Source organism: Montipora foliosa, chromosome 14 (assembly GCF_036669935.1).
Source record: "Montipora foliosa isolate CH-2021 chromosome 14, ASM3666993v2, whole genome shotgun sequence".
Classification (NCBI taxonomy): domain Eukaryota; kingdom Metazoa; phylum Cnidaria; class Anthozoa; order Scleractinia; family Acroporidae; genus Montipora; species Montipora foliosa.
The window spans coordinates 11,688,531-11,708,530 of NC_090882.1; the positions used below are offsets into that span (position 1 = coordinate 11,688,531).

Genomic DNA, 20,000 nt, shown 5'->3' on the forward strand with positions numbered 1-20,000 from the left:
TTTTCTGAGGAATATTTTGAAAAGGCTTCGGTCTGGTTCATGATTCATCCAACGCTCCCAGGGGATGTCTACAACAGCGGTTGATTGGTGTCTCTAAGTAACCCGCACGTGGAGTTCCAGATGACAGTTACTTAACAAAGGTAAAGGAAGGGAGACTGAAGGTCTAAAAGTGAAATCAGTCAGGCAAGGGCAATGAAGGTCATGAAACACTAGCGTAGCCGAGAGAGAATTTCTCAACTTATGAAAAAACCTATTCCTTGTAATAGGCCAATTTCGATTAATATTAAATTCAGTTCCTAAACAAAACACTATCATCTCTGAGGCTTTTCCGGGGATATAATCTCATACGAATCCTCATATTTTATTCCCCAGGGCCCGTTTGTTTCGAAAGCCGATTAAAACTTAACTCCAAGATTAGCGTAAACTTTGTGTTTCAAGTTTTAACTTTTTGGATTGACCAGTTTCTTTTGCTTATTTTTGTTTTTGCAACATTTACTTCCTCTAATGTAAGTTTGCCGAATATCGAGCGTTGAGCAGCATTTTTGCGCAGATAAATAAATTCCTTGGTTAATTTTTAATCTGGAATTAGCGTTCAATCGGCTCTTTTGAACAACCGGGCCAAGAGCTCGAGATGAAGGACATTTGTTTAGACCTGAATTTGCCATTATCTGAAATCAATTGGTCTATTTCTTGTGCGTATTCAAACTTTCCACTTCCTGAAGAACGGATTTAAAAAGTTTGTGGATTCGCATGCCGGATTCACCGGATATTGTGGACGGGAAGGTGAATGATCCGCAAAGAGAAAAAAGTGGCCGGATTAAAAAATTCGGATACTTGTGGACGGGGTCGAACAATTTAAGATAGACGACAACATGAGCTACAACACAATGAGTCTTTTATTGCTCTATTCTTTCCTTCAAAACGTTCCCAAACCTGTTAATAGAGAGCTTAAGAACGCGCGCTTTGGGACGCGCACGGCAACCGGAAGAGAATATGTCGCCTGTCAGGACAGTGGTGTCTCCCAGATTTTGTATATGAATCATCTCTAATGGAGAAAGAAGACAAGTTTAACAAGGGAAAACGGCTCGGTTCCGGGTTGCCGTCGTCCGTTTTAAATATTAGACTGGTCTCAAAAACGCGCGTCCTTTAAGCTCCCTATTGGATAGTTTTCCCTAGTACTGTAGATGTGGTAACACGAGATTATTCCACCAAGAGACTTAACAATTGGTACATTTTAAAGTGAAGTGTCTGTGTATGTTGCAGTTGTCCTTCAGTAAACCTCCCTAATTCCAAATCCAAAGACACCCCTTTGACTTGTACCGTCTTTTATTAGTTCTTCTTTCGCTTTTTGTGGAATTAGTTTTTTCCCTATTGTAGAGTGCACAAAACATACTTCCCGGCTTAAACTTACATCGTTAAGCTATACAAAGCTACTTTACCTAATATATGTTGGAAATTTAAAGAAAAATTGTAAGAACGGAAAGATAGCGGCGTACCATAGTGCATAACAAGCATTAAAAATCTACCTGGTAATCGAATCGTACCGCTGAAAAGCAACGTTCTAAACGACGAAAAAAAGTTTCTGTCCACAACGGGAGGTCTCTCCCTACAGCAACACATTCTCTTTTGATTGCGGCAGCCACGCCTTTCCAAGTCCGCAATGCGAGTAACGCAACTGTTGAATAATTTTTACAGTTCGAAATCACTGTCTTCTTCTTCAGGACTCTGAATTGTCCAAGCTACAAAACAAACGCTAATAGGGAAAAATCAAAACATCAATCGTTTCTTAAGCGTCAATTTTACAGAAACCGTGTATATTATTTTTAATAGTTTTAATTCTATTTAAAATTTCTTTTCCAATGTTTAGCTCACGATAGCAAGACTTGCACAAAACACCGCAGAAAGCAGAAGATTTCACCTTGCGAAGGGGGCGCGGTGCATCACGTCCCTCCTCACCGCGAGGCAATTTTGTGCGCCGCGCGAGGTACTTCCACATCGTCTTTCTTACCTCCAACTAACCGTATAGTATGGCCATATAAATCATGTCTCCGTGTTGTTTGAAACTCAGGAATGAAGCCTTTTTTAGTTGACAGGTCTGTGCCGAGTTGTTCTAGGAGGGCTGCCCCATTATTCTTCTCCAGGTCGGTTGAATAAACAATATATTACCCGCTACACCTGGTATAAACAACTCGGCCCTTCAGCTTGAGTTACAGAAATAAACAGCCAGCTTACCTCCTCAAGTTCCTCTTCGGCTGTAGAACTTTGCCAAAAGCTTACGCAAGGGAATGAGACACATGATGAAGAAAGGGGAACGACGGAGCAAGAGAGGTTAACTTCAACACGCTACCAGGAAGCCAAGGCAAGGATTTGAATATTGTATAGCAGTGAATCTTGCTGGTCCTTACCTAAACAAGGTCACAAAAAAAAGACAGATAGAATGTATTAGATTCACCCAGTGCCGATATGCCTGTCGTTGGTCTACGAACAATCTTTCTCATTGTCAGGGTTTGAAAGTCATCGAGGATTGAGAGAAATGTCACACGTGAGCGTAGGGGAACCCTCAAACGTCACAGTCCGTGCGCGGCTCTTAAGTATGCGCGTATTGCACGTGACATCATACGATTCTGAAATCAATCACGATCCCTTGAACGTAGAGTTTGCTCTCCAGGCATCTCTGATGGAAGGCAGCAAAAGTTTGACTATTTGAAAACCGCAGCCGAGGGACTTGACCATCGACCCCACCTTTTGTTACTGGTTGCCGTTTTGATAAATTTTCTTACTAATATCACATTCGTTCAAGAGTAACATGCAGGTTGCCCTGCGGAGACATTTTTTTTTCCCGAAGTTTGTTGGTCCTTTTGACGTTCATTACCATCCATCTTTTTTTTTGTTTAATAATTTGCTTAAATAGACCCTATACCTTTCTGACATCCCTACATCAGGGATGATGTTTTGAAGGCATCCGAACATCATGACAGATCTGGCGGCATCCTGCAGACCGTACATCGGAGCAGACCCCAAGATACAGGAGAACACCAAATAACACGTGGAATAGGAATATGAGAGTCACGAACCTGGGTGCCAAGCACAAATTGGACAGAACCCTGAAACACAGACCAAAAGGACAAAGTCAAGCAAACTGACCGGGGAGCATTGAGATAGAAACACCCTGGTCTTGTTTGCAGGCTTACAAGTAAAAGTAATTCAATTTCATTTTTCAACCCCACATATTCAAAAATGTTTCAAGAAGGGCAAGGGGACTGAAACACCATCCATTCGAAGCAGAAACTGATTGACCTCAAAAACACTTAACTTTGCTAGCGTGGTTGGAAAAGCCACCTGACTCCTGAAAACTATATTCCCAGTGTTTGAGTAGAGGACAATGGTGGTTAGTTCACTATGTATAATAAAGAAATTCCGAACATAAAAAATGCAAAATCGCTGAGGTTATACCTGAATGTAAAACCGACCTTTGCTGAAAACGTGAAACTCACCTGTCAAAATGAATGAGAATGTTTGTGATTCTCTGTTCTTTCACTTCAATAATGTGCGGTTTCTCCCCAGGCGCATGTGATGTGCTCCATCTGGACAGTGCATTGACATGAGATGCAGAACGTACTATATCGGCACACATCCATGGTAATCCAGTTAACGAAGCCCCAAAAGACAATACCCAACTACAACCAGATCCAGATTGTACCCAGGCCCCTTCTGAAGTTTATGCTCCTTCTTGCTCAGGAGAACGCCCGTCATTCAGTTTCCATGAACAACAGAATTCCAACAAAGATGGCGGGTATGATTGCTGCAAAGATCCAACCCATTGACATGCTTGTTTTCATTCCTCCAGGGTTGATAAACCAATCACGGTCAGGATGTGTTGGATGGAAGCCATCGGTCAGTGGATTGTTGATGGAAACATGTGGTGTGATGACTTTGTCTCCCAGAGCGAAGTCTAAAACAGCCATTAAAAGAATGGCTACGACCACACTAGAATCACTGACCAGTCTTCTTGACTGAAAATAAAAACAAGAAAGATTGTAAATCCTGAAAAACGTGAAGGAATGATCTTGGCAAAAAATTATTACAGTTTCAAGTTCCCTTTCCGTTAAGCCTTCACTAGACCTGTTACGCGTGTCTCTTGACGATAGATTCTGAGGTTTTCGCGAAAATGCTGCAAATATTTGTAAACGTATTCATCTTGGTCATTTTAATTATTGTTCTTAAAGCGTCTGACATTTCTGAAGCGTCCGCGAAAAAGGACAAAATGGAAGCTTTGAATAAGCTATTCTTCTCTTCATCTTTATATCAGGTGCTTTTTCCTATGAACAGTTACTAGGTAAATCCGGCACAACGACAAATTCAGAACATATTAATAAATTATTTGACCCATCTAAAAAGTAGGTTTGATCTACGATCTTCAAAGTACTCTCTCTGAGAGAGAAACATTCTTCCGGCCTTACCGAGCTTTCAACTACCTCTCTCGGGCTGCATTCCTTAAAGTACTTTTCAGCAAAAAGTGGAATGCCATTCCGGGTGGGATACGTTGGTGAGTGCAAAAGAAGTGAAGTCCTTACAACTCAATGTTTCTTGTGAAGGGATTGTTACGTAAACTAAAATATCCCACTTTGTTGTCGTCAACGTAACAGCAACAGTGAGCAGCACTTATAATTATGTCCGGTAGTCCGTCGATATATTGATGATGAGTTGCAGTTGTGAGTAGTTAGCTATATTTGGCAGTTATGTTAGGCAGGCTCGTTTGTGGGCAAGTAGGCCCGCCTTTGAGCGGCAGCGGCGTCCACAGCTGTCGCAAGGAAAAGATATCGTGCTCCAGAACCGTGTCTTCTTATGTGTGCCTTTTCGTAGTCATTTCGTCTGCTCTCTTCCACTCTGGTACGCGAGTTGTGCACCGCAGTTCGCCATTTATGTCGCTCCAGGGCCTGTTCCTCCCAGTGGGCAACGTCCACCCCACTCATCTTCAGGTGGCGTTTTAATACATCCTTGAATCCCAGTTTTCGTCCCCAGGTTTCCTTTTTCCTGTTGCAGCTCACAATAGAGCAGCAGTTTGGTATGCGTGTATCTGGCATCCTCCTCACATGTCAAGCCCATCGTAACTGAGAGGCTGTTATAAGGGACTTCCACGCTATCGGTACCAGCTCGTTTCAGGACTTTTACGTCTGGCACTTTATCCTGCCACTTAAAGGGGCTAGGTCACACAATTTTAGGCCATTTCAGCACTGATCGAATGGTCATAGAATTAACTAAAATATCAAAATAACTGTTCAAAACTATAGAAGAACTCTAAGAAAACACAGGGAAGCCAAGAAGGGACATGGATGGACAAAACTGGAGAGGATTGGAATGGATTGAATTTGGGTAAATTTGAAAAACGTCGGCCCACCTTTTTTCAAATTTATATCAGTCTATATCAAAAATGTCATTTACACAGCTGGAAAATCATTCTCAGTTGTTATGTGGCCGTGATTTTGCAAATAAAGACTCTTGCTCTGCCAATTTGACGTTTAGAGCTCATAATTAACAAAATTAAAGAAAATTACCTAAAATAGCGTGACCTAGCCCCTTTAATATGCAGTAGTTGTCGGAGATGTCGAGTCTGGATCCAGGTGAGCTTTCTGATGTGTTTCCAGTAGAGGGTCTTACACAGCAGCACTTATAATAAGTGGTACAGTAGATGTTGCTGTAAACTAAGTTTAGTCTTTCAATAAGAAGAACAACGAAATAAACGCCACTGAACAAAGTAATACTTCTACCAACCCTTTTTCCAAAAAAGTGACTTGTCCTGAACTTGCGCATGTAGAAAGCCACAAAAAAAGTTCCCAGAACCAAGATTGTTGAAAGCAATGCAGTGTTGGGTTCACCTTCAAGTTTACCATCTGATCCATCTGAAGATTTCGTTGAATCGCCGCGACCTAGAGGATTCTTCTTGTACAACTGTAAAGTAGAAACGGAATTTAATCTCGTGAGTTTGCATAACCAGGTCAACGTAGAGGGGTTTTCAATTGATTATCGTAAAACAAATACTTCGACCAATCACAGTACAAATTCGTAGCAATTCCGTGCAACTTGCTCAAAGCACGGGAAAAATTGCCTGTGCAAGTCGCGGTAGACCCAATCGGCTAAATCAATATTGTACCCAATTCAAACCATTTGGGAATGAAACGTTTTGTTCCAGGTATTTCTATATCATTTACGGTGGCTCAAGAAACGTTCTTATTAGAAGGATTGACACTACAACACTTTATCCCTTGATAGCAATGTTACGGTACCATATCAAACACCTATTATTGCTGAAAAGTATTCGGCCATTTTGTGACGTAAAAAGTTACCGTGGCAACAGGAAAAACACCTCACATTTTGGCTTTAGCTGCTTGTATCTCAAAAGCGAACTCGGTGACCCCCATTTTGTATTTCTGAAATGTAATCAGCATGCCAGAATGAAACCTTCTGCTACGTTTAAAAAATTAAGTGGGGCGAATTCAGAGCCACCTTAAATAATTGAAATTTTAAGATAGCTGTGAATCCGCTCCACAGAATTTTTTAAACTTTGCAGAGAGTTTTATCTTGGCCTGCTGATCACTTTTGTGCAATAATAAATTGGGGTAACCGATATATATATAGAGAGAGACGTGAGTGCTGGTCAACTCCTATTTTAATGTATTCTTATGAGCTCAGAGGCGTTGATCACGCAACTAGTATAAACACATCAATATCACGCAAGTTGGTGTCACATTGTCACAAAACGGTATCGTTACAAAGCTACATTTATTTTGCTGTTTGCTGTAAACGGGAAAAATGGGTTTCTACTTGAATCTACTAGTTGATAAGAAGCCCACTTCTCGAGTGACTGTAAGTACACCTGTATTTTCAGAAAGGAGGGTTAGAGCTTGACTTACAATGTTCTACCCTTAGTCAGAGCAAGTAATAAGTAGAAGATCTGGGAAATAATTTGGCTTTAAAATAGTTTATTTGTAAAGTGCACTTCCCGTAATGTAATGACTTCGTGAACTTTCAAATTTAAATATAACGTAAAAGTTACAGGCTGCTTGGTATCTTGTGATAATTAACAAAGATCCAAAGTACCTTGATGAGCAGAGCAATTGGTTCATAGATGAAGATTGCAGATATGAGGAGCTCAAAGATGTCTTCAGTGAAGCGAGTGAAGTATTTGATGAGAAAACAGCCCTCCAATGCAACCACACCAAACAGGATAATCATGACCCAAAAGCCGATCCAGCATCGCCAGGTAAGAAACTCCACATCATAACTCTTACAAAACTGAAATGCAACATAGAGTTATTGCTAAAGAGTTCAACTTTAAGTTAAAGTCTGCTACGAGCCGAGTGGCCCATCAGGCCGGCGCTTATCTCCGCTTACTGTAGCATGATTTGACTAGGAGTATTTCTACTCCCCCCTGGATGGGATGCTACTCCATCGCAGGGTTACCTCCAGCATTAAATTCGCCAGTACCCATTTATTCACCTGGGTGGAGAGAGGCACCGTGAGAGTAAAGTATCTTGCCCAAGAACACAACATAACCCAGCCAGGGCTCGAATTCGGACCGCTCGATCCAGAGTCCAGCGCACTACCGTTAGGCCACCGCGCCTCCTGAGATTAACTTTACTATACCTACATTATAAAAAATGTTATAAAATACTGCTAAAAAGTCATTTTAAGCATTAAAACCTTTTTGAATTAATGGACAGGACATTCCAGATGTTTCATTTTTATCAAACCAAGAGATGAAGCAAGTACAAGGTGAACAATCATAGTACCAGTAAGGTGTTAAATTTTGTCACTGTTAATAATAATTTTTAAGCAAAGTTTTATTGCAGTAACACTTGTGGAAAGCTTTAAGAAGTTGGTCTTTGATGTTCAATAAGTAAGGGTACTTAAAAAAAAGTGAAATAAGAAACATACTGGGTGCCTATGTTTTTTTCTGCTCACATGCAAGTTGGGGAAAGTTCCAAATTTATCAATTTACAACGACCATAATTTTGCAAGATTGCAAGATTTTAATTTTCTGTTCAGTGAATAGTAAATAGTGAATAGTTTATTTGAGTAAAAATTTGCAGCCAAAGGGCTGAATTGCGTTATACATTAAATACAAGAGTAGATACTAATAGACGTATACATTAAAAATTGAAAAAGGTGCGTTTGGCTCTATTGGTTTTAAAACTAACATCATGAATTCGAGAACGTCTTAGATTATATACTTAGACTTATGCCAAGGTGTTAATAGCTTATGTAAACGATGAAAGATATCCTCTTCTATTGAGTTAAAGAGTGACTGGCTTAGATGATGGTGATGCTGCTCTAATGAGTCTAAATTTATGGATAAAAGAGTGTCTGAGTAAGTTTTATTTGGACAAATTATTGCCAAGACCCACTCTAAGTATTTAACCAAGTACTCAGAAAGTGAAGACTGAAAAACTGGTATGGCATAATCATATACAGACCTTATACATGTGATATAAAAACTTAGTAACTCTGCCTTAGAGACACATGAACGTTTTAGCTGCTTTAGAAAATAAAGGCGTTTAGCAGCTTTTTTAACTACTGTTAACATATGCCCGTTCCAAGTAAGGACTCATACCCCTCCATTACCATAATCACCTTCAATGACTTGTAATGATTTTAATATAACACCACATAACACACCATACCACAGGTCACTGATTTATCCAAGAACATTTTACTTTCATCATTGATAATGATAATACCATGACATGTAGCCTCTTGAACAGACACTATTAAGGCCACCTGAAATTGTCAGGTGTTTTTAATTGACAAATGCTTTAATTGTGGAGTTAAGTGCGAGGATCACTTCTATCTTTTGACTATTTTGTTGCACAATAGCAGGAGAATTGGATGACAAGCCAAAAAAGAGCCTCCTTAGGAGGTCATAGACATGTTCTCCCATCTCCGTCCAAGTATGGATACTACTGACATAAACTTTATTTTGATACTTACATCATATATACTCTGTTCAAAGACCAGTATAGGACCAGTTGCACCAATTATCATCATGGGTTGTCCAGCAAAGAGTCCTAAGATGATGCTACCAGCAGAAGCTGATACAATCACCTCGGTCAGTCCCAGCCAGCCTTCTGTTTTGTCTTCCAGCAGACCACCAAATGCAATGTTTGTGGCAAACAGGGCAAAGTAAAGAAAGAGAGAGGCAAAAAGGCTGTGCAGATTGAAACCATCTCTGAAATCACTGAGGTAGAACTTGCCACGTCGCTTGATGTCCTGAAACAGCCCTCCAAAGAAAGTGCCTGTCCGTAGCAAGGCAGTGTCTCCTTCTGAGTGGCTGGAGTGTGCTGATGTAAAAAATTATTGATGAGTGAAACTGTAACGAAACAAATGCACCTTAAAATGTCCATAGGAATTTGCTAGAGTGAAGATGTCAAATTGATGTTGTAGTACAGAAGCCAGTACTTAATACAGAAAAGGAAACAGCCTTACCAGCTTTGGCCATCTTTCTCCTTAGTGCAATGGCTCTGCTCTGAGCAATCAGTATGGGTAACAGGACATTACGATCCCAATTTCCTGGAGGCAATACAACTGTGTCCTCAAGAAACTCATTTATTGCTGTCAAGAGATGCTCACGTGAATCTGCTCTGTAGGCAACATCATGAAAAGCCTAAAAGAAAAAAAAAATTGTAAAAGAGTTACTATATGACAGCACAGGAGAAGCTTGTAATAGGAATGCCTCTACATAATTGGCTAGAACATTTTTCTGAGGAATTCAATGTTACATGTGCATGTTTGTGGAGCTCTGGTGGGGAAAAAGTTACTACTTTTGCCAGCCAAATTGTCTGGAATTATCTGGCCCATCCTGCCCTCACAGCTGATGAGGAGCCACTGCAAAGGTATGGCCCACGCTATTGATATTAAAGCACCACACATGAAAAAAAAATGCAATATATTATCCCATCACAAACTCACCTGATCTGACATCAACGTGGCAATTGAGCGACCAATCTGGTGGTATGATTCTTTATTTTCGCTTGGACCTAACATGACAAATAAGAACCTGACTGGTATTGACACTTCTGAGACCTGTGCCAGATTACAGCCTTTGGCCAAACGTACAAATGCCAGCACAGAATCTTCCAGATCATCTAGTGTGCCAACAAGCACATTTGTCGCTTCTGCACCCTCTGGGATTCTGCATTTTATATCTGATTCTTGCTCATCTAATGCAGCCTCCATTTTATGTGGGTCCTTCTGAAAGATTAAAAGTAAAATAATAATCAGATGAGTGAACATATTAAGGCATGCTGAAGGAAGAGAAGGCTGATTGTGAGCCAATAGATATTAAACAAAAACGTTTTAGTGCCACAAAAGGCACTAAAACTGATTTCTCCAACTTGTAAACAATGGGTTTCGATGCAGCTCCAATTTGTCACTCCATTGTCATGAGTCATTGAAAAAGCTGAGTTCTGACAAGATCATTAACCTTGTGTAGCTTGGCCTCAAGTGTCCTGAAGCTCATCGGAAGAAAATAGAAATCAGAATCAGAAGGTTGGAGTATCAATGCTAGATGGGTCACACCTTACAATATTTATTGACATAACTTAATTATGGTATTTAAAACAAACCTGCATGTCTTTTGAGCCATCTGTTTTAAGGCGAATATTTCCATTCCCGATTCCTTCACTTTCACCATTGTAGCCTACATTGTCAGATGCAACAACAATCTTTCTGCGTTTCTTGGAAGATAGACGACGCATAATGCCAGACTGTTGATTTTGTTGTTGTTGTTGATGTTGATGTCTGTGTTGCAGAAGTAGTGCTGTTAGAACTTTTGCACTGTCCTCTTGTTTCAGCTGGTCCGTCAACACCATGTTTTCAACAACGGCCTGTGCAATGCTTTGCAAATCAAACCTCTCAAGGTCCAGCAGCACTGTACCTATGAGATCCAACCAAATGGTTCAGTAAGCTCACAGTCTAACACAAGAATAAAGAATAATGATTGTACTTATGAATGGGGCAGCCCTTTGACATTAATAATTATTATTAACAAACAACAGAAATACGTAAATGTTGCAAGAACTGCACATTACATGAGTTATAATGCCCATAAATATAATTAAATCCAGGTCCTAGCCTGGGATGTAATGCATTCTAAAGGATTCTAGGGTGGAATTAAGATCTTGCATCAAGATCTTCATGCAAGACTTTGTAGCATCTCCAATGGAAAAAAGAGTTCAGACAATAAGCAAGATCTCATTAAAGTTGGTGTGGTAAAGTCATGCAAAAGGGTACAACAAAGACTGCAGAACAAAAATAATCCCACAAACAATATTACCGGTCAAAAGAAAAACAAGTTGTTCTGTATGTGTAGTACTTATTTTTATACATTTTCTTTGCTGTACTCTTCTACACAACAATGTGAAAATTAATAACCAATCCTATAACCATGTAGTTTCATTCATTCTCTATCTTTACTTTAAAGACATTCATACTAATCCCTTTATGGGATTATTTTCCCACAATGAAATAGGTGTAGAATTACACAAAAGAATAGAATATTGTGAAATACTATATATAGTTTTCTTTAAAAATGGCCTTTTTCTTAAATTACAAATTTTACAAATTTATATTGCGCAGTTTCCATGGCGAGATGAGTGAAATAAGGAGTATGATTTCCTTCATTTTAAGATATGGAAATTGAAACATTGTTTATACCTTTTTCTAATCCTTTTTTGAGCTCAAGCAAACTGTGAAAGGTCAGTGAGGCAACATGTGGCTTTCCCCAACGGTTTGAATCATCAACGTTTTCTTCAAACTTGATCCAGCGAGCAGTCTCCTTCCATTCCATTTGTCCTCCATTCTTTGTTAGTTCCTCCAATTCAACAAATGCCTGGAATGAAAGAAAAACAAATGATGTAATGAAACAACAATGTAAATCACTGATTTTCTTTTAAAAAGAGCAATCAATCTACTTAAATTTCAATTATCAAATAAGGCTTAGTGGGTGTGTTTTGGAAGCCTCTCAGTGTAAGGATTTTTAATAAAATTAAGTGCTAATTAAACTAACAACAAAGAAAGCTGTCACTTAAGCAATGGGCAGTCCAAAGGTCTCTGATATCAACTCCTTGGTTCTTGATGAGCACCTGACATGATAACTGTGTGCTAATGTACGTAAAATCACTGAGCAATTTTTCTGAGATGTTTTTCAGGATCATTTACCTGCCTTCCTCACTTCTCCTCTTGCTGCTAAAATGCTAATGCAGTGTGACTACAAGTGTAGACTCATTGCCAATTTTTGCAGTCATCTTGCCAACTGGGAAGGCACCTTAGCAATCACAATGGATGCTCTATCTTATACTATGTTTGATGCAGTTATTAATTTATAAAGGTATTAATGGTAGAATGATGGCAGCTAGTAAAGTGGTGTAATGACAGGTAGCGAATTTGTCAAAATTGGTGCAGTTCGGGCCATGTTATTTTTGGGTCAAAATAAGTAACAAGAGATCAATAGAAAGAATGCAGATGATACCTCATGTGGTTTTCGGTCGTATGCTGTAGTCCTTAAAAGGGTTTGCATTCCTGAAGCTTTCCGTGGAGCACCACCAGTTTTTCGCCCTGCATATAAAATTACCATAGTTAATTATTTAAATATCCTTCTTGTTATCTGTTTTACATCTAAACATTTTGTGACATCCCTGAATGGTAAACCATTTAATAGTTTACCGTTCAGGAATGTCATAAAAATTACCAAAACTAGACCCTCAAAATAAAACCCCCAAAGGCTTGGAAAACTGTTTTAGGTATTCCTTAATCCAAAGAAAGTTTATGTGAGTTAATAGTGAGCAAGCAAACCGGCGTTTCTAAAACAAGGGTAAGGGTAAGACCAAGGGTGAGGGTAAGGGTAAGGGTAAGGATACGAATACAAAAAGTATCCTAAAAATGCATAAAAGCTAACCTTAGGCCTAATTAGGCCTAAACAAAAGTTTAAGGTTAGCTTTTATGCATTTTTAGGATACTTTCTGTATTCGTATCCTTACCCTTACCCTCACCCTTGGTCTTACCCTTACCCTTGTTTTAGAAATGCCGGCAAGCAAACATGTTAATATTTTTTTCTTCTTTTCATTTTTGCATGTGACCAAACTCAATTGGGATGTGCAAAGGACCAGTAGAGGCTAAACCCCAGACAACAAGTATATTCAATGATTCAGCATATCGGTATGTAATTATATTATTTGCCAAACATTACCTTTCTTTAAGACAAATATTACTGATTAATCATGATTCCAGAACACATTTTAAAAAATTCAATTGCTTTTACCTCAAAAACAGTATATTTAAAAAAATACCTGTCACATCAATATCAATATCTGCTGGATCTAAGTCCCCCAAAACATTCTTTTCTCCTTTTTCCAAGGTCATTCGTTGATGGAGAGTTTCAATGTCCTTCTGTGTCACTTGCCCTGTTCTCACTCTGTCTTCAAATTGTTCTCTTTCATGTTTTGTTCTGTGATGGTGAGAATTATGGAGTTTCTCTTTACCATCTGTATGCTGTCCCTGCGCTGCCCGAATACGACATTCTTCGACAGTTGGCATGTCGACTGTTTCATACATATGAGGGACATCTCTGCTGTCAATTGAATTATTAACTGTTGTACTCTGGCTGTCAGTCATTGTTGGCAACTGAAAACCCTGACTTCGTCTTCGATCCAGTGTTCTGTCTCCTTTAACCATCCTCCCACAATTTTACCCAGGCCTGTCTGATGTTATCTGAAGTGGATCCACTTTTTGGTAACCTGATAATGATGAGAAAATAACATGAATTACATAGTTCCAGTGTATTCAAATGTTGTGACCAGATTTGTGAAAAAGAGAGCAAAGTTTTGAAGTAAAAGCACTTTTTGCTCAGCTGAAAAAAGATCCATTGTTAACTTGGATGGCTGTTCGAGAAACCAAAGTACTACTTAAAAAAAAAACAAGTCAACAGCTACTACAACTACTTCTGCATAACCAGATGAAAGACACCCATCAGATTCATGAGAGAAAAGCATAACTCTTCTACAGAGATCACATTAGGCAGAGTTTACTGTTCTTAAAGTGGGATTATTCCAGACAAAAGCTACTTTTTAAAACTACCCTTGATGTTTTTAAGACAATTAAAATAACTTCTAAATACTACTTAAACTGTTGACTCTTTACATACCTTAAGGTACACACTTTTTTGTTCTGCTTTAAAATTTTCCCAGAATTTTAAGACATGTCAGCCAGATTACAATAATGGTTAGGAATCAATGTTAATATGAAAACAGCATTTTCTTTCTTTACATGAGACTGAAATGGATCTAAATGGAATAAAAATTCAAAAAGACTATTGATTTATGCCAAGAATGTACAAAAGCTAAGTGCCCCTTAATGCCAATTGATGAAAATTTACAAATACTGTTTTTTTAGTTCTCCTATAAGAACAACAACAACAGCAATATCATAATGATGATAATAATAATAATAATAATAATAATAATAATAAGTCCATATGAGTCCATTCGGGAACATCTTCTCAGTGACCCATTTGCCTTTCTAACTCATTAATTTACAGCAGTCACTATATTGCACATACAGAAGCTATATGACTAATGGGGTAATATTTCATCAGTTCCTTTAGCAATGACTTTTTGAATATTACAAAAACCATTTTGTTGGTTTAAATCTTTTTTAGGAACTCTGTAAGTTAATATTCCTATGCATGCACACTTACAACCTATAAACATAACTTTCCCCAATTCACTGACATGAAGACATCAAAAGCATTTAAGGATGACTGCCAGTTCTTGTTGACTGTTTTTGGCAGAAAATGATATTACATGCTTCTGTTTTAAGGGATGCAGGAAAGCAAGAGTTAAATTTTATGATCATGTAATAATTACTTTACGAAGATACAATATCTAAACAAAAACTGATGTCTGTAAAGAAATTTCACATATGATTCTGCATTTTTAAAGATTATGTAGCATTAACTACACAACACCAATAAACCGTCTTCTGTCCCAATTAATGTTCTTTTGTCATTGCCATGAAATTAATAATCTACAGGACATCCGTGTTTGTAGAATATTTTATGTACAGTAAGGTAATAAATTTCTTCAGGATGGGCAGACTTCAGACTACACTATATTTATATCAATTTATTGGATCATTACAACATGATTCTGCACATTTAAGAAAACTGTGCTGAGCTGCGAAATAATTCTGAAACAGTGCAATGGACAATGAAATACAAAGAAAACAAGACAACAAACAATAAGCTACAAAATTAATGCACTAAAGGAAACAAAAGGAAAGTTTTGTCACCCCAAAACTACCGGTCATTTATAAACATGAATAACACTAATTTTTGTTTGGCAATAACTATTGTACTACCTGATTGATGTGTTCAAAGTCCAAAAGTCAATTCTCATTGTACTCAATTAATATATGGTGCAAGGAAAAGGGTCTTCTCTTTAAAGCTCAAGGAGAAAAAAACTACATGTCATAATGCACACAGAATATCCTGGACCCTAACCGTGACAAACAGTTACCAAACTTTTCCAACCACACTCATGTGTCTCCATCCCACCAGACTCAAATGTGTCTGAATTCGGGTTACAAATGCTTCAAATAACGGTACATTTTAGGATAGGTTGACATCTTTACCTGGCTTTTGACATTCAATGACATCTTAATCTTCAATTACATTTTTGCACATTTGAGCAGATATAACCAGCAATCAAGTTTGAACTTTGCAGTCCAGCCTAACTCTCAGACCATAACCTAACCTACTAGATTCCTTTGGCAAGCAGGTTCTTCTTTATGGAAAAGCAAAAAAGGGAAGGTTCATCATGCCCCCTTGGAAGAGCTGGCTACAAAATCCATAAAATTGATGGTGGTATACATCAAAATAAACTAAATGACAGAAACTACACCATTAAAAAAACTCTCAATTGTTGAAAACATATTAAAAAATTGATCCATGAGATCTGCCAATAAGAATTAAAACTAAAATGTGCACAACCGAATCAGTGTAAAGTAAAAACTGATACACACAAATAGTATTAATAATGATATTATTAATAGTTAACCTATTGACTCCCAGGGGTTCCCCATTGACGAGTAAAATCGTCTGGTGTTAGACAGAGTAAAATACCAAGTCTGGCCGGTTTAGGCCGGTTTGGACATCAAAGGGTTAATGGGGTCAATCACTCACTGTACCTGAACCCTTTGACGTCCAAACCGGCCTAAACAGGCCAGACTAACCCTAAAGCCAGAGTATTTTACTCTGTCTAACGCCAGACGATTTTACTCGTCAATCAGGAACCCCTGGGAGTCAATGGGTTAATGTCTTTTGACAAATATCTGTAATATGGTTCACACCAACTACTGATGTAGCAGTAGCAGAAGTGGTAGTGGTAGTGGTAGTGGTAGTGGTAGTAGTAGCTTTAGCAGTTTGCTGCAGTAGCATGCAGTAGGAGAAGAATCAAAATATGCATAATTTTACATTTCTCTGTTCAGTCAAATGACATGATGCTCTAAAATCCAAGAGAAACCCTAACCCTAAACATTCTGTTTGAAGTCAGTCCCCACTGCATGCAAGTGTAGCACAAAGGGGGAGGGGGTTCAATTAAGTAGTCTTCATGTGCTAGGGGTACACAGTGGCTGTGGTAGAAAACACCACTATGTGATGTGTCACACTCTCCAGTATATGTACTTCAAACCATTTACTAAGCCAAACATACTTTTCATGTTCCATTTGCATTGGGGCTAAGCATTAGGCTCAGTTTTTTGTAATGGATGGAAGTATTTACTGGTGCTGTCTACCTTTTGAACCACAAGGCCTTAAGCCCCAGTTGTTTAAAGGGTTGACATTCTTGGAGAAATCACTTAAAACTGTAGCTTTCAACAGTGCTTAGTAACTGTACTACTTAATACTGAATTATCCGCTAGAGGCGCAGTGCATTTTTTGAGCAACCAGGGCCTGGTAGATGTGTTTGACAATACTCCCACTCTACACAACATAGATACATAATATTTGTCAAGGAATGAAATAAGGCAACATGTTAAGCGATCCATGCCAAACATATCACATACATATCCAAGTACTGCTACAGTCAACAAACAATTCATGATATGCTAAAGCAAAGCAGTCTATTGTCTGGAATATGATTACTATCACTTTTCATACCAACAGTATTGTCGCAAAACTGTCATTACATGTGGTGTCTGCAAACAAAAGTGATTTGTGCAAAACAACACGTGCCTGTGCACGTTTGCAATCAGCACACGTGACTTGAGTTATGACACACAATGAGCAGAACAAAAAAAGAAAGTTTAGCAGTTAGACTGACAGTTATCCCTTATGCCTTTGCGGCCTAGTTTTGAACACTACACTAATGGAAGCAATTGTTAATTTATTTAAAAGACTTAAAATGTATTCACATCTCAATATAAGTATTTAGCAATATTATTACTAGGGACAGTTATTTTGACAGATCAGCAAGAGCAAATCTTCAAATAATAATGAGAATAATAATTATTATTCTTACTATTCTTCTTCTTCTTCTTCTTCTTCTTCTTCTTCTTATTATTATTATTATTATTATTATTATTATTATTATTATTATTGTTGTTATTAGTAATGTTACACATTGAAGGTTTCAATTAAATTAAAAGCAAAGACCTTTCATTTTCAAAATTTCTCATGTAACAGTACTTCATGACAAACCTAGCCTTGCCTCAGCTTTCCAACCTTGTCAACACATTTTACATATTGCCAACCATTCATCTTTAAACCTAAATCTATTTGGGAAGCTTACACTGACTAATTTATGAACTAGACCTACATACAACAGCTACGGTAACTTATGAAAAAACTTAAGAGATAGCTGAACACACAAAACTTTTTATATGTAAACATTTACGTAATAATATCAATTGATCATTTGAAAGAATACTCATGACTACAATCAGTGACAATCAAATAAAAATTTCCTATTATTTCCATGAAATCATTATGCCCAAGTTCTCCTAAATACACTGGCCTGATGCAGAAAGAACGATGGATAATGGCTTTATCATGACCCAATAACACCAAACTTTTGACAATAAAGTTATTCACAACCAATCAAACACACAAAGGGTTAATGAACTTAACACAAATCCTCAGTAAATACAAAAAGAGAAGATAGAAAACAAACCTTTCGTGGTCTTCAGATTCCACAAATGAAAGCAGGTTTGGATGGCATGTAGTGTGTGGCCACCTCACAATATTGAAAACATTCATTGGCAGAACACACATGAATATAAAGTCAATACTATACAGCCCCAATACATAAAGTGAATATTTGCTTAACTTTTCAATATACAAGTATAAAATGATTTCTTTGCGTGTGAATTAATAAGGCTGGGAGATTAAATTGGCACTTGACATCTTCAAATTTCTACCTTTGTCCTCTTATATGACCTTGGTACAAGTTAAAACTAATGAAAGTTGTCAGATTGAACTCTAGGAACTTTAATAATAACTATTCCTGTAATAATTCCCAAACACATTTCTGGACAATAATGCTAGTAGGGTCCCCTCCCCAAAGCCCTTGTTAGTCATCTGGGAAAAACTTCCAGAGAGGACTAATATGGGAATAGGTATGACGGCAAAAAGTTAAGAGGGGTTATTTTGGGATGTCGATTGGGTGAGAGCAATACATATCCCAGCGTCATGGTCATATACGAAAGATATATATACGCTCGAGTTTAAGTTCGACAAATGACGTTCCACTTTGAGAAAATCACACATATGCTCACCTGTTCTTTTAAGCAACAAGGACAGTTCAAAATTGATTTAAAACACCTCCACAAATCTACTTTCATTGTTAATTCTGGTCATAGAAAATAAATGCCTTTTGTAAAAAGAAGAAATCTTGAATATTTGATCAAAGTTTAATTTACCGTACGCGACGTAGGTTAAATAGGATTTGAAGTTTAAGTATTATGGGTATAATAAAAGCAGAGGATAGCTTGTCATCGTATCCTGTAAGTTATAAAATAAACAACGAAAATGGGTCGAGAGAAACTACAGTACAGGTCCTTGGTCACATAAATGTAAGGGTTAGGGTGTGCTAATATTTTAGATCTATTAAAAGCTCCCTGAGCCAACATCAAACAAAAAAACAAATAACCATCATATGCTACAGCTAGTATTCGAGAACTGTGCCTTCCGCTGTATTCTCTATCCGTTTTCCATTAGGATGAGTCCATGTCTTGGAGAAACAACACCTAAACTTGGAAAACAGAGAGGAAAAAGAGAAGCCAAGATAATAAGATTGTTCATTTTAGCCCACAGGATACCCAATCGCGACTTTTGGATCTTTTGCTTGTAATATTTGTTAGGTTAAGTTCATTCCGTTTTCACACAAGCAGTAAAGGAACGTCACAATCAGGGGACAAAACGTCGTATATTTTTTACCAGTAGTGGTGCTGGCCTCGGTTGTTCAACTGCATCCGTAACAAACGTAACAATCGCTCCGCAGCAGATAAACGCGATCAGTCCCGAAAGAGATAATTATCCAGTGGCCTGATATTTAACTGGACCGGCGAGACAGAGTTGCATTCCATACAGTGATTGTTCATATGGACTGCAAATCGGTTTGCAACGAAATCCTCGATGCATTATTTGTAAGAGGAAGTGGAAAGAAGTCATCGATGATTTATTCTCTAGTTACAACAGTTTTACAAAATAAAATCGCCCAACATTTATTTTGATACTTCACTGTGCGATAAAAAGAAATATTGAACGTTTTTACGAACGTAAACATTTCAGGTTTGTCTCTGGCAGGGTAACAAAATTCCAGTGTTAGAGTTCTATTCTGTTGTTCTGCGCAAGAAAAGGCAACATATTTAATTTAAGCTGCAAAGATTATCACATCATTCGGTAAAACTTTAAATAAGGTTTGTGAAAATTTGCTCACAGCAGTCACTCG

General features: G+C 38.0%; 1 pseudogene; it reads right to left on the reverse strand.

Moving 5' to 3' along the window:
• Positions 1–18,370, reverse strand: part of LOC137984433 (anion exchange protein 2-like) — a 26,183-nt pseudogene extending 7,813 nt beyond the window's left edge.
• Between the last annotated feature and the right edge of the window lie 1,630 nt (positions 18,371–20,000).